The sequence below is a fragment of the Neodiprion lecontei genome, chromosome 3, assembly GCF_021901455.1.
Source record: "Neodiprion lecontei isolate iyNeoLeco1 chromosome 3, iyNeoLeco1.1, whole genome shotgun sequence".
NCBI lineage: Eukaryota > Metazoa > Arthropoda > Insecta > Hymenoptera > Diprionidae > Neodiprion > Neodiprion lecontei.
The window spans coordinates 6,691,528-6,706,664 of NC_060262.1; the positions used below are offsets into that span (position 1 = coordinate 6,691,528).

The 15,137-nt window shown below is 42.1% G+C and overlaps 1 protein-coding gene and 1 long non-coding RNA gene across 3 annotated transcripts in view; one reads left to right on the top strand and one right to left on the bottom strand.

Moving 5' to 3' along the window:
• The window catches only part of LOC107227406, a 106,810-nt gene that overhangs the window by 47,474 nt on the left and 44,199 nt on the right, over positions 1-15,137 (top strand). The window lies entirely within an intron of this gene.
• Positions 1,445-3,081, bottom strand: LOC124293503. The gene is made up of 3 exons (XR_006903357.1): positions 3,003-3,081; positions 2,741-2,919; positions 1,445-1,902 (listed from the first exon to the last, which is right to left on the bottom strand). It is a non-coding gene; the product is annotated as an uncharacterized LOC124293503 (long non-coding RNA).

Sequence of the window (15,137 nt, forward strand, 5' to 3'; positions counted from 1 at the left end):
TGCCGTTGGTCCGCAAGAACACGCGATCCACGAATACCCCTTTATACCATTCGCCCCGATTCGCGTATCACAGTATTCAAATTGCCATTATTCCGCCGTACTTCACGGCTCAAATCGCCGCAACAAATTTGGACAGACTTTTTTATTTGTTCACTTTGCATCATTAGGGAGGAGACATTTCACCCTACTATGTCACATGGCAAAAGTGGAACATATGGATTGTTTAATGGAAGAACGAATATTTTAGGACTACAAAAAGTGAGCTGATTTTGGGTGCGAATAAAGGTGGTGCTATTTAAAGTAATTTGCCCATCCAAAGTTGGATTAAGATATAATAGGTGTAACTGTGTAACTAATTCCGAAATTCAATTTTGCATCGATCAGCGCCACGTTGGTTATTTTACGAACCCTTCTTTGCCTACAAAATTTGACCACATTTTGAACGCGTCGTTCGTAAGAGAGTGTCCTCCTTCTATACGCTCCGTAGTGGTGGAACAGATTCGTGTAAAAAGTTCGTAGTACCGACAACGCCACTCGCAGCGCTGGTGTCGTTTGTTGCATGGAGAATATGCGCGCGCAGAAGTGAACCAATACGTTAGTATTGCCAGTCATCAGGCGCAGTGAAACAAACGACACCAGCGCTGTGAATAGCGTTATTGGTACTAAAATCTTTTGACCAAAATTTGGCCCACTTTTGTCGCGTGGTGATAATAACGTCTTCTCTCTGATATCACTTTCTAAAATCAATAAAATCCCTCTCGATTTCAAACCGCATCGCAAGTTGACTTCGTCGTGCCTTTGGGCTTCGGAGGAAGTTTTTTTTTGAAGTTTCATGATGCCGTCGGGTTCCGGATCATACGAACAGCCCCGTTTTCAACAACACCGACGGGGTCTCATCCCCCTTTTATGCACCGCCGTTTATTTTTCATTAGTCTGGCCGTTGACGTATCCTACAGACCTCGTGTCACCGCGATGCAGAGCTGAAACTTTTCATCTCGGACTCTGAATTATGATACGAGACTAACCTCACGAGGTTCGGAAAGTCATTGTCGTTTCTGTATGACGAAAAAATCCGCCCTGTCATCCGGATTAATCCGACTGACTGGCTACGCTCTAATAGAATTGTCGAGATACGACTATTTTGAAAATAGAACGTGTCTCTCTCTTGCTCAGGCTCGTCGCTTTATATAGAACACGACGTTACTCGGAACCTGCGGCTTTCTGACGGGAGATTTCGGTGTTTTTTATAATCTATTCACTTACTGGTTTATTTGATCAACTGGTTTTAAAATTTCTAAAAAGTTTGAAAAAACTATTTGCCAAAGTCACGAATTGTTAGGTTTTGAATACACTATGTTTCGTTGCTTTTTGTAACATATTTCTTACGTTTTTTTGTTTGCACACGACTAATGAGCAAACTAAACTTTAAAATTGAAATCAACTACTTTTGAAACGTTGATTCATCGAGTCCTTAATTTATGTTTATTTATTGATATTTTGGAATGGATCCCAAAGGAAGTTCGTAAATTTTTTCCTGGCTCAATCAGTTGATCTTACGTCAACATTTATCAATGGTGTTCCGGTCGTTTCTCATTCGTTGCGTTTCCACTTGGCCAAATGAAAATAAAGACAAAAAAAAAAAAAAAGAAATGTACATAAATTTGGCATTAACAAGTGGAAACATTACGTAGTATAATAAAAATAAATTAGCATTGGGCGAAATCGCGGGCTGACACGTGTAACGAATTGGCAATAAGAGTTCGCAATTCGTTTACTTTTCAAACCATTTTATCAAAGTCTTGATCCCCTTGGAGAACGCCGATAAAACTTTTACAAGTGACCATGGCAATATAACGAGTGTCTGCTTAATATGTTCTCCATTTGTGCCCGTACATTTGGGATCTGTAAATCCAATGCAGGAAAATACGACTTTTAGTGCTGATAAATACGGATTACGACGACAAGCTTCTGGTAACCTTTAAACTTCCTAAGCTGCTTAGCATCAGCAATTGCTCTTATTGCTCACCGAAGCATCGTTGTATCCGTGCAAGGATCATATCAGCTGCGTAAGCTACGCTTACGAAGAAGAGAAAAAGAGAACGAAGAAGGATGTATAAAGAGTTTCGAAATATCTCGCAAGTCAACGATTTTTAGGCTAAAATTGAAAAACATTCGTTATGAGAGTTGAAGCCCGATGAAATTGTCCACAAAACTTAAATTTTTTATGACTATCAAATAATTTTTTTCTGGAATGTCTACAGATTGGCAATTTGATTCGATCCTGTATTGAAAAAAAAGAGAAACAGCTGTACGACTGGTACTGTAACGATTGTGCGTGGGTTTGAATCGAAGGGGAATGTTCCAATTTGAAATGCAAAATGGTATAGGTTGGTACAAATGATTGTTCCGCGGAATGTGTTTAAGTCGGTATAAAATGGCGATGGAAAATTTGCATTTAACACACGGCTAGAGATGTCGAAATGAAGTGTTCGGAACGGTATCGAGCCTTGACCACGGTTAACACGGTATAAGTGCCATGGTTCAATAACGAGTGTTCGGTCTCATTTCTGTTCTACAAAGAGCCGAGGAAGTAGTTCTTCGCATGCGGAATCAAAGTCCTAATCAAGAACATCCGTACGCCGAGGTAATAAAATTGATCTCAAGTTGGAAATTATAGTTTAGCGAACGAACGTTACCCGGCATATAAGTGGCGCGTTGAACACGTCCAGGAAACTCTCACCTCTGCGATATCCATATGCATCTCGTGTGTGCATGGGTGTATATTACACGGGTCCGACTTCCCGGAGGCACGTATCAGAACCGGCGGTTCCCGAAGCCGCGTCCCATGCCGAGCCAATCCGCACGGCGACGTGCCTGCAGCATTAACATGCGAAAGTCTGCGGTAAGAATTTCGCCAACCTAGTGTAAAAATAAAAATAGATACTCGACTAGTTTACACGGCTGTATTGGCCAGACAGATCGTTTAATGGCGCCAGAAATACCTGCTCGGTTAATTATCACGCTTGCTGAACGGCATTGGCTCTGGCTCGCAACGCCTTAACCGCGACGTATCGAAAACCGCGATAAAACTTGCCTGTACCCGCATTCCGATCGAACTATATTGCTCCTGTTACAAGATAACGCGGCTTATACTATATGAGTAATAATTATAGATCACCTGCGTCAATTGCCATGTTGTAGCCTTCAACGATATACTTGAATTGTGATCGTTGTATACTTTTAACTCGCCGTCGAACTTGCGAGGCATTGCATTCAACGGATATACCATGTCACAGTCGTTGGTGCATAGCGTCTCTCAAATAGAAACACAGTATTTTCAACCATACTATATAACGAGAGCTTGCAATTCACTGCACATACTGTTAATAATGTACAGCTTATAATCGTAAGTGGCATACCAAACTGACAAACTTTTTCTTATGCCTTTGTTATTGAATACTTATCTCATACAAGACCGAAGACTCTAGTCTTCCTCCAATTATCTCAACTCAGCACTTACACTGCAGATCACTATTTTAGGAATCGATATGGATGACCCACTCAAATTCCAAATGACACCTGAATTTCGGAGAAGAAAAAAATAATATCCGTACACAGTGACTGAAACAAAGATCGGTATAAGATTAATAAAACATCAATAACTCTTTTCGAACTATTCTCGGACATAATATCGCTAAAACGCATCACCAACAGTGCACAAACCGGAGTTGCAGTGCCATTAAATGCAATGCGGTGCAGTGCTAAAGCGCTTTGTAAATGAGCGTTGATAGACAGCATAGGCGTCGACTCCGGGGTTGCTCAGGTGTAACTTCATAAATTTTTTACACCTCTCCGTTAGTTGGTTTATTTTTAACATGAGTCATCAGCTTCTTGATTTAAGATTTCTGTTTTGAAGATAGTTAATTTTTTTACATCTCTACCACCACTCGCGACGAAGCACTATAAAGCAACCCCTGGGATTTACAAAAGTTGGCGCCTGTGGTCGATAGCATTACCGAAGTGTTCCGTTCCCCCTGAAACTCCAGGGACTCGGCGGTATTCATCGGTACCTAGCAGCTGAGCCAGGACACGGCAGTGATTATAAAATTACAGCGTCTCGGTTGTCGGTGTTAGTCTTACACGGATAGCACAATCCATAGCTGGCAACACGCTAGGGCGGGATAACAAATAGATTTATAAGCGAGCGGTGCTATCAAAGAGGCGGGGTTCTAGGCGTGTTGACGCGGAGTCTTGTCCACGCTGACCACTTTTACTCCGCAGGCTGAGCTTCGAGCCAAGCTCGATGATGCGCCTCGAGGCCGTGATCGACGACCGGCAAGTTGGTTTCGACGGCCCCCCGGTGGCTGGGGTCAAGCTGTTTGATTCCACCGCTGGAACAACACGCACCGCTTCGAACCTGGTGTTGACCAACTTCCGCCTGGGTATTTCAATCTTTTACCCCCTAGCACGAGCGAGATATTAGTTATGAAGTTTATTGACTTTTTTTTCACTTTTTCATAGCGTGTAGTAGGTACATTCAACGGCTTGCTTGAAGAAAATCCTGTTCACAGGATCCTCGGTCCCATCTTTTTCATCACGAATACGTGCGAGTACTTGCGATTGGAATTGTTAATATGCGAAAAGGGTGAGTCTTGTTTGTTTCCTGACACGGACTTGAAGATACCTCGACCTTGCACAGAGTATGTTAGTCAATGCTTGGAGCACGAGTTAAGTATTGAATACAGTTTACCGAGTGCACGGTGATGTCGCAAATTTGGGAATTCGTTACAAGTTACAGTTGTTCAACTCGTAGTTGACTCAATGGTACATTACAGTCGTGTAAGATCAGAAATTTATTTCTACTCAGGGCTATCGGAATGTTAGAAGAACATCCATGCCACAGTTATTATTGAAAAAGCAAAATGTTCATTAGTGGGAGCAAACATCATCGGCGTGTTTTAAAGAAACATAAATTCTTGAGTGGACCAGCTCTGGGATGTTGGAAGAAAATGTCGAAATTACCATATAAAATTTTGTTTTCAACACTACATCGTGTAGCTCGACTCAAATTATGAAATGGGTATTATAATGATCCGTATGGTTTACGAGTGTTTCCAATGTGACCATTCGCCAATTGATTTACGGATCTTTTTAACGGCCATTCCAGTGTCTACGTCAGTGCAATTCGTGGTACACGAATACCGTCAAGGGTCAATCAATCATCGGTTCATCTTTACGATACGCTGTATATTTTTTGCCCGTAAGCTGCGCTCGACCAGCCCGGAAGACTTTCGTAGACTCAATTCGATCCAGTTGCGCACACATCAAACGGCTCTTAAAAACGATCCCGCGACGAACAGAGCCGCATCATGATTATCATAATCTGGCCCCCGTCATGCGTAATTCAGTAACCCAAAACGGCGATAAAGTGCAATCTGTTAACACATGCCATCGCATTTTGGCGTTGCGTGTTTTAGGTCACGTGCACACTGTCGTATCGTAGATGCTCACCATTACGAACTAGCCGTTGACACGGATCGTGATATAACCGCCCTACAGAACCAGCAAACCAAAGGTCTGGGGGTGTTTCTGACAATTAGTTGACCGTGTCGGGTTCCCACTCGGACATTCCGAGCACTCGAGGAATCCGGACAGTCGGTGGAACTGCGGTAGCGATTACCGATTACATCACGGACCGAGCACGAATATCGTAACTTTAATAATATGAAAGCTGTCTCCTAAACCTTGAATTTATCGTCCGCTTGGTAAACCCACAACAGCCGTTCGGCAATTAATAAATTCTTCATCGCTTGGCAGGTAACAGGAACTTAACCGGTATTTATACGGTGCACCCGAATTGGGACGAATCTGATCTCTTTTTGAAGTAACGGTACTTGTTTACGCGGTTACTTGTAGTCGGAGTAAATCTATTTTCAATATTTTCACATGCAGACAGACGTGAAAGACACCGTTTGATGCAATTTTAATAACTTACATAGCGTACGTCTGAATGTCCAAGTGCATGAACATTCGCATTCAATCCAATGATTTTTAGGACTACAGAGCATTTTCTTTACACCGAATAATGCCAAAGGCTTCGGGACCATCGTACTTTGCTAAGTAACCAAACTCAGGCGTGAATTTCCTTCACAATTGGGGGTAAGTGCTGATGGAAGCTTGACTGAAGATTGTGTGAAGTGGTGAATAGTTTCGCTAAATGTTGTGTTCTGGTGAACGGCTGGCTGTACAATATATCAAAATAAGAAGTGGGGTCAGATTACGTGCCCTGCGCGCGTGTTTTCCCATTCGGAAAGTAGGCTGCGTTCAAAAAAGGGCCCACCCGCCCAGCTATTTGGATCATAAAATATGTGAGGATTTCTTTTCTGCTTGCGTTTCGTGGGACACGTCGTCGACTGATTTATAAGCGTGTCCGTGGTTTTGGTCACGATCACACGGCGCTAAGCGTAGCTTTTTTTCACCCTCATGCTCAAGGGTTTACACATGGCTCCACAATGACCCGAAAACTGTTCCAAACAACCGAAAGAGCAGCAAGCGCTGGCTCACGGTTGAACAGCTTTCAGCCTCGTAGAGAATCTTGTTGAACTCGGGCCCGGCACTTCCTTAGCGGATTTATGTACTCTCGGTGTGCACTTTGGAAAAACTTACCGAGAGTTCCTTCGCTCGAGAATGTAATTAACATGCAATTATTTGTGTGGTAGGAACTTTTTCGTAAAATGCTTTACTGCATCTCACATATTTTCAACATTAGAAATCTTCGGCCAACAGAAAGCATTCTGTGCAGTGCGTATGTTTGTATGCATATTACATATCCCCCAGATTACCTTAACATACATTTTCATAAATTAAACCTCAAACGTTCTCGATGTTAGGACCTATAAATACTCTTAACGAACCTTGTATATTTCAAGTCTGGCCACGTCAGCTGCTGCCAGCGCATCTTCTGAATCAAACTAGTGGAAAGTATATATCCTAAAATCAATTGGTTTCTGCCGCTTTTCGAATCTACTCAAATGTTTACTCACATACCTTATACATTAGCTCTCGTATATAAATTTCATTCCAAATTCCGTCATCTGCTGCAGGTGCATCTTTTTCTTTCCAACCTTCGGCTTCATACTGTTCCGGAATTATGGGAATGAAATACGGTAATTCGAATCTCGAATAAACTCGAGGCTCTGTAATGTAGACGTAATATTTTTTTTTCTCCTCTCTCATACGTCGTGGCAAGTTTAATTATATTCGCATCACGAACTCTTTGCCGAACGTCAGGGGACGTTAGTCAAGGACCGATGCACCCTGTTCGTCCAGTTGACGGCCAAAAAAACGAAACAAATAAAATTGAAAACACAAAAAAAAAAGTACTTGCACCAGTTCAAAGGTGAATTTATTCTACCCGTACGGACAATTCAAAACTCTGTTGTGTACCCAAAGTTTCGGCGTACTGAATGGTCAGAAATTTTTTCATCTATTTTCATGAAATTTGCAGTTTTTTTTTTACTTTAACAGTTTCATTTGTAGACTGTCAGTAGTTCTCGCTTGACTCTCTGACGATTCACACATTTCCTACGACTGTAAAGTGCAAAAGTAAAGAGCAAAGACGACAGTGCTACAGATCTACAGTTTCGGTATTTCTACCTTGGTTTAGTATTTTTCAAAGAATCCCCGAGAAACTGACATAAATATTTATGAATTAAAATAAAAAGAATCCCGAACTGTTACAGATAAATGTTGGAACGATTCACCAAATGCGTGACGGTGAGAAGTGTTTACAGCGACTGTAGCGATACCAATAATTTCTAACCCGGGTTGTATCAATGATTACTCTAAACCTTCCGTATGGTCTTATCTTTTCCTCTGATGGACGGATAATGATTCGCGAGGAACGGTCGAAACTAATATACTGTCAGTCAAAATGTCTCGTGCCTAAGAGGGTCCATTCGGTTTGATGGGCGACTATCAACTTTCCATCGTTTGTTACAAAACCAGTAATCCGCACGCTGCAGAGTACGAGTGCTTTGAGACCTTCATATGTGACATCAGATTAAAAGGGTATGAATAGAGTCTCCACCCACCGGTTGGTTACACTTCGTGATATGCTCTCCGCCCATTTGGCATGAGCCGAATCACACGGGTGGTGCTCGCGCAGAATGAATGATGGAATGCATGTTTCATGGACATCCGTAAAAGGATCACGAAGGAGCCGACGAGACGTGCAACAGCGCCAGTCGGCCTGCAGCGGTGGCTACTGCTTAACGCATTACCAACCTGACAACGATACGATCTGAGTCCTCGGAGATATATTCACTCTGTTTCAAATTGATTGTCACACACGTCGGAAGCGGTTACAAGTGGTCACTTATTGCGTTGGCGTATCTCCTCGATCTTCTGGATATCGCAAGCGTGCTTGGCACTCGGTTATGCGTCTGCTTACGGCCACTTTTAAACGCGTGTCTCTGATCTGCGGATCTTAAAAATTATACGCCGCTAAGCGCGACGGACATTACGAGCTTTCACGCTTCTTGATGACGGTAGCTTCTAACCATTTTTAGACCGCAAAGTAAAAATTTCTGCCCAAACAGTCGCTTTCCTACTTGTTGGAGTGCGAATTTCAGGTTAAAAATTAAAACTCGTCATACGCCAAGTCCCGTTAAAAGTTTGATAATCGTTTTCAGGCACATATCATTGCTGTCATAGAAGGTGGACTTGGTCAACTGACCGGGTCTCCGGTTTAACCGTCTATTTGAACCGTAGAAAAGCTTGTGATGGTGCTCGAGCCTGGTGATAAAATACACCAAGTGGAGTTAACGACCTTCAAAAATGCCTCTCAAATTTTAAGCGAGGAAATAAAATCGACAAGATACTGGTTTGAACCGAAGCTGTGAATAAGATTTAATCCTGTTTTAATAGCTGGTCCGCTGAGTTCCTCCATCTCGATTGGCAGCTGAAGGTGATGCCTCGAAAATTGATGTTTCGTGAAATATACCGAAGTAGGCTAACCAGCAAATTTATATTCCGCAAAAGGCGAGAGAGTTTCTTCTAGAAAATTCCAAGCCGAACAGTTGGTCGAGAGACACTCGTTAGCATACAAACGTGCACAAATTACGTTGTTGCCTTCGATCCTCCAGGGATTATAATAACCAAGTATGAGATACGCAGACAGATCGAATAAGCAGCACGATGTTTTTTGGGAAGCAATTATTGGGGAACGATGCTCATTCCCGCAGCACAACTTGGCGGATTATGATCGCTTGGCTGACGGGAAAAATGCACTCCTTCAAGCTTTGGCGGATCATCTTTTACAGGCTTTTTGTCGACGCCGGGATGCTTGACGTAGCCTGAAGCTATGCCGCCCATCGGTAGAAGGAACCTGCACGCAAAGCCGATTATTGGCGTTTAATCGCCCAGATGGATTACGAGTTGCCAAAGCCGGCAATTCATTGCTATTAGGGCGTTTAATAAGTTATATCGCAATAGCAAACGCACCTCAGGATTGTACGTCAGTTTGTTAGTCCATATATACATCAAGCGATAGTGCGGACAGTTTGCTCGGAGATTGATGGAGCATAATTGAAAAGCTCGCGATAAATCGACCGATGAAATATCACTCCAAGAGATTTTATCATCGTTCGCGGATGTCAGTAACAATACCAATCGCCATTATAACCCGGAGATTTAGATCTTGATGTACGCGTTTACGTGCTGGTACCCAAGCACGTAGCCGATTGAAAAAAGCTGGGAAACAAATTTCATCGTTAATCTCTCGTGTCTAGAAGCTTCCATTGTCTGGATTCCGATCACGATCAGCCACTCTATTCATCATTGCAAACGTAACAACAAGTTGAGTTCTGGAGTTTCTTTCTATGATCACTCGGATCGTTTTATCACCAGACAAAAATATTACTTCTTGATTACGCAAAGCCTACCACCTATATACACAACACCTTACGTTGTAGGCACGTATTATATACATTAAGTACGAATTATTGCCTTACAAATATCTGAGATGCTGCGAACTGCTAGAAAATGGTTTCGTTTTCTGACAAGTGGTCCGATACCACTTGTGAACGGATTTCTAACAACGCCGCTGTTCCCTCCTTGTAGAATCTTTGCGTAAAAATGATCTCTCGTGACTTTTGCCCAGTGGTTAGATCGACGAGGAACTGGTTTCATCCCAGGGTATGACCTTGCCACCCACGGTGCTGTCAGGCGTCACAGTTGTCAGTTACAGTGGTGGCGGTTTTACCCTTCACAAGCCGGTTGTCTCGCGCCTTTTCCGGTGGGTCTTAAACGGCGTTACAACCGTCCAACATACGCTCGCCGTTAATGCACCGTGCGACAATGTTACGAACAATCTCGTTTATCGGTCCTCCCGAGCCGGAGAGTCGGCGAATCAAATCGCAGGAATTCAATTCAGCCCGATCCGCTCCGCCGAGGTGTTTTCTCCGGCAGATCACACCCGCTTCAAGGTCCACGGGACCCGACTGCACCTACTCAGTGGCACGTGAGTCCAGCCTTGGAAACAATTACTGTTCGAGTAACGGCGATGAGGAACAATGCGACACGCTGTCCTCAACGGCAATTAACAAGGTCCTGGCAAAATTCATGCACCGTGTGACGAGAACAGCAATGGAAGCGCACTCCGCTTCGACCACCAAGAAGCAAATACCGTGATAACATCTCGACGCTTCTTGTGTCGGCGCTGCGGCGGCAGAGGTGCCGTATGTATACAGCACACACGACTAGGATGTAACCAGATGTGGAGGAAGAAGTGTACGAGACTTGAGTCGAGTGACGAGGGAGACGCCACGAGACACTGCTCCTCGCACTCTTAAAGACGCTTAAGTATCCCCGTTGGGAAACTAGATACAGAAACAAAAGGAGAAACTATACCCTAAACAAACAGATCTCCCGACGAAACCTCGAGTTCGTTCGTTCGACCGTGCGCACCACCCTCTTCAAGAGAGGGAAATACCCGGACTAGCTGGCTAGCTGCAGCTCATCGCGGGGAAGGTGACCAAAGCTGATTCTCACAGTAATTATGTGGATTTTAGACCTAAGCAACCAAATAGATTGTGTAAATAATTCCAAAAATGAACGCTTTCTGTTTGGATTCACGCGGGTTTCTCTCTCTCTATCTCTCTCTCTCTTTTTTCCAATTCTCTTTTTTCCTCAGTTTCATTGTATCGCCTCTTAAGAATGCACCCGAAGTGCTGCAGGGTACTTGGTGACTCAAACTTGAAAAGTCAAGGAGCGCAAACTATGATATTGCTATGCATATAACGTACGAACACGGGAGTATAAGGTGAAGAAAAAAGACAATGCCGGGGCAAACAAATATTATACGGGCCGTCAACGGTACCAGAAATTGGTAGCCGATGATCGAAGATCAACGTTAGATCATCAATTTATCACCTTGATCGAGAATACATTTGTTTAAATTATTCTGGCATTCTTCTGGCATAAGCGTTGCGAGTTTGAATCGTTAAAAAAAAATTTCATTCAAGTATACTGTGCACAAAACTCCTAGTCTGATACTACGATCTGAAAAATGAAACCAACGATCCGCAAGGTTCAATTGAAAGCTCGAGATAGGGACAAAAATCAATTCCGGTAATCGTATATAGCCTAACAGCGCGCATATCTCGATACACCTTTCAAGTTCTATATTTATCTTCTTTGCGAAGAAACGTAGGCTGTTCAACGGAATGTTTCATACGATAATAATCGAAAGTGATAAGAAGATAAAAAATTTGAAGCCTCCGGTATGCGAATAACACTCGTGATTACGCGCACCTTCGATTAAGCGCCACAATCATCGGTGTGACGTGTATTTCTGTAGCGGAAAAAGACCAACCAGCTATGTGCAAATGCCGAGTCAAAGGCGATATATTGCGGATGGATTTTAAACCGACGCGTTATTTCTCTCGCGCCGCAATTTGTCACTCCAAAACCCATTCGAAGGCTGTCGTTCCACTTGTCCCAGAAGACGGTGTGAATGTCTTACAAGGGTAACAGCTCGTCGATCGACGAACTGATTTTTTTCCTTCAGAAACGATCCGTGATCCTTACGTTCTGGATCCCGCGGTAGTCGCGTGTTCAGAAAAACATGACACAGATTTGGATTCGTCTAATCAGTCATTCAGAATGCAGTACCAACAAGTTACCGGGTGTTTGGACGGTCACATGTGGAGATTGTTTTCCATTCGAGGTACGTGAACGCGTTGAAGATCACCATGGAAACTCTTGGGACGGGGATCTAGGCATTCGACGAATGTCCCGACAGATAAACGATCTTTTTCTTCGTGGTCGGGTTCCTTTCTTTCCCGGGATACCTTTGCGGTGAAATATTTGGTGAAATCATGTTAACAAAATTCCTATCTCAGACCGCTCGTTAGAGGTGGCTTGCCTCTATATGCCCGTACAAGATAGAGAAGATAATCACTGGGTCAAGGACTCTTTTTAACATCAGCCGGCTTTCGATTAATAGGCTGATTAAAATAGAACGTCGAGTAAATGACACGTTTTTAATATTCGTGTTGAACATGTTTTGATTGGGTTATATTTCATTCCCATATATAGCTTGAACCGTAGTTCGGACGAAAAAATTTACATTCCTGAAATTGGGCCGAGTGATTAAAGGAGTGCCATTGACTACTTCCTTCAAGTCTAACGAAAGTGTTATTAAAAACAAGTCTTTTTATTTACGGTGCGTCAAGAACCCGATTCTACGCATGACATACAAGTAGCAATCAGTAAAATAATTATGGTGATTTTACGTCATAAAATAGCCTGAAATTTATTGCTTGCAAACAAAAGGGTTTCATTGTTAGTGATGAATGAAATCAGAACCAAGCCGACAAGAATTTTTTTTATAAAATAAAACGTTGCGACTCCTGGTTAAGATTCTCGTACAGGTCCGATCCTCAGGTCCGAATCATCGCCATTTAACGATCCCATAACGAGTTGGATGAAACTTATTATAACCTTATCCAGGATCTCGATTAGACGGACCGATTGTTTTTTGTCTGCAATTCAAGTCGACCGTTTAATTATAACCTTCCGTACACATTTACGTTCCAGTGAATGTTTATTTGATTTGAAAACGTTTTGTCTGACCGAATAAGTGAAGGATACACATCGTGTCCATTTCAAATGGAAGGTGGGGTTCATCTTGCAGCCAGTATTGAGTAAATGAATGATACAATATCTCGTGAGTTTCAATTCAGATTATATCTAATTCATTTTGAGACAGATTGTGTCAACGAATTTCAAGAGACGAGTTCACAAGTACCTCGTTTTACTTCTAATCTCTTGAAGCTGGTACTCAGAATGAGCTTATGGAAAGTCAAGAGGGTGCATGGATGTCAGAAAAAAATATCTCTGAAGAACCGATGCTCGTCCATAGCTGTTTTGTCTTCTCTCTTTTTTTTTTTTTTATTTCAAACAATGTTAACAACCGATAAACCTGCAGTATTTTTTTTGATTAATTTCATTCATGACTAATCACACTCATCTATTTTTCTATACTTCCAATTCGGTCCCCGTTTTTCAGCCATTGATTGGGTGGTCTAAATTTTCGATCACTTTAGTCTGCAATGACTTCCTCATATTTTCACCTTGTTTATGTATTACGCGAAGTGGCAGACGGAGGAAAAAAGAAGGGTGACGGGAGGGGTTAATAAGAAGGCGGTTGGTGATTGCAGTTCAATCATTGAGCGGAACTGTGAACCGGTGGTGTTACTTATCCGAAGTGCGTAAGTACGCTGGAGTTAATAATCGACGTCCAGCGTCGCTTCCGGCGTATAAACAGCGCAATTACTGGCAAATTTTTTAACGGAACCATTTCTTTTTATTTCGTTTCAACAAGCTTTTTACCAAGGTTAGTGCGAAACGAATCGTAAGTTCGATATTATTTCCGTAAGTAGATTTCGAGGGAAAATATCGAATCAAAGTGACGAATACGCAAAACCGGGATGAAGGCAAAGACATGGAGAAATAAATTGGAAAGAGATTGGTTGCAGTTATAATGACAAAATGGCTTCATGAACTCGCGATTACTGTGTAAGTTTACTCGGTTTACGATCAATCGGTGACTTTTATATTTACTATCGATAAAAGCCATGCAACTTGACAAGTCGAATAAGCTGTTTGATTACGAAAAAGTACAGTAATTTATTGGCTGAAGACATTAAAATGTGTGTTTCACACCGCGCTATTACCTTCACGATTTACTCCCCGAAGCGAAATAACTCTGCGGGAACGACGCGTGAAAGATTATACAGCGATTATACGTCATGTGAATTATGTGAAAACAGGCTGTTACGCGAAAATCGGTTCACCTATCGGACTTGCCGTCTTTTCATCCCCTCGGCTTTATTTCCATGCGAAATATTTATTTTTACTACTCGGTGCGCCGACTGAAGTAGAACGAAAAATTCTCTCGGTAGTTTGTATTAAAATAAACAACTGTGAATTACTGTGCAATCAAAAACAATTATCATTTCAAAGTCCATTTGTCCAACTTTTTCAGGATCTTTTTTATGTTGCGGGCGAAAATATTTCTGAATTTCACTTCTTCCTCTCTGAAAATATTTCGGCTACCTGATTGAGACGAAAACGTGATGGATGACTATAGACGTGTTTGAAATTCGGGAGTCTACAGGAAATAAACTACGCCCTGGTGAAAATGTCTGTTGAACGTATTTCTAATTGTTTATAGAAAGCTATAATAATGCGTTGAAACCCGAAAATACCACGCTTCTCAAATACTTCAGATTCGAATCAGTTCATGTTTACAGGTTCTTCTTTACACGCACGTGCCTTCGTACTGTAGAAAAAAATTTATGCGTTGAGGCATTTTTCGATCAACTTAAAAATAATGTTTCAAAGAACATCCGGTTGAATAGAATTCGCGTTATTTTCGTCAATTTTCTTTTTTTTTTTTTTTGTTTTTTTTCTCTAGATTTCTGATTTTGTTCTATCGAGGCAAAATTCGGAATCACGCTTTCGAATCTGACAATCCGTGCCTGCGATCAAATTTCGCTGATATCTTTCATTTCTTTCTCATTCTGCTCTTTTCTTGATCAAACCGTAACTTAGCTAAGCAAAAACAAAAC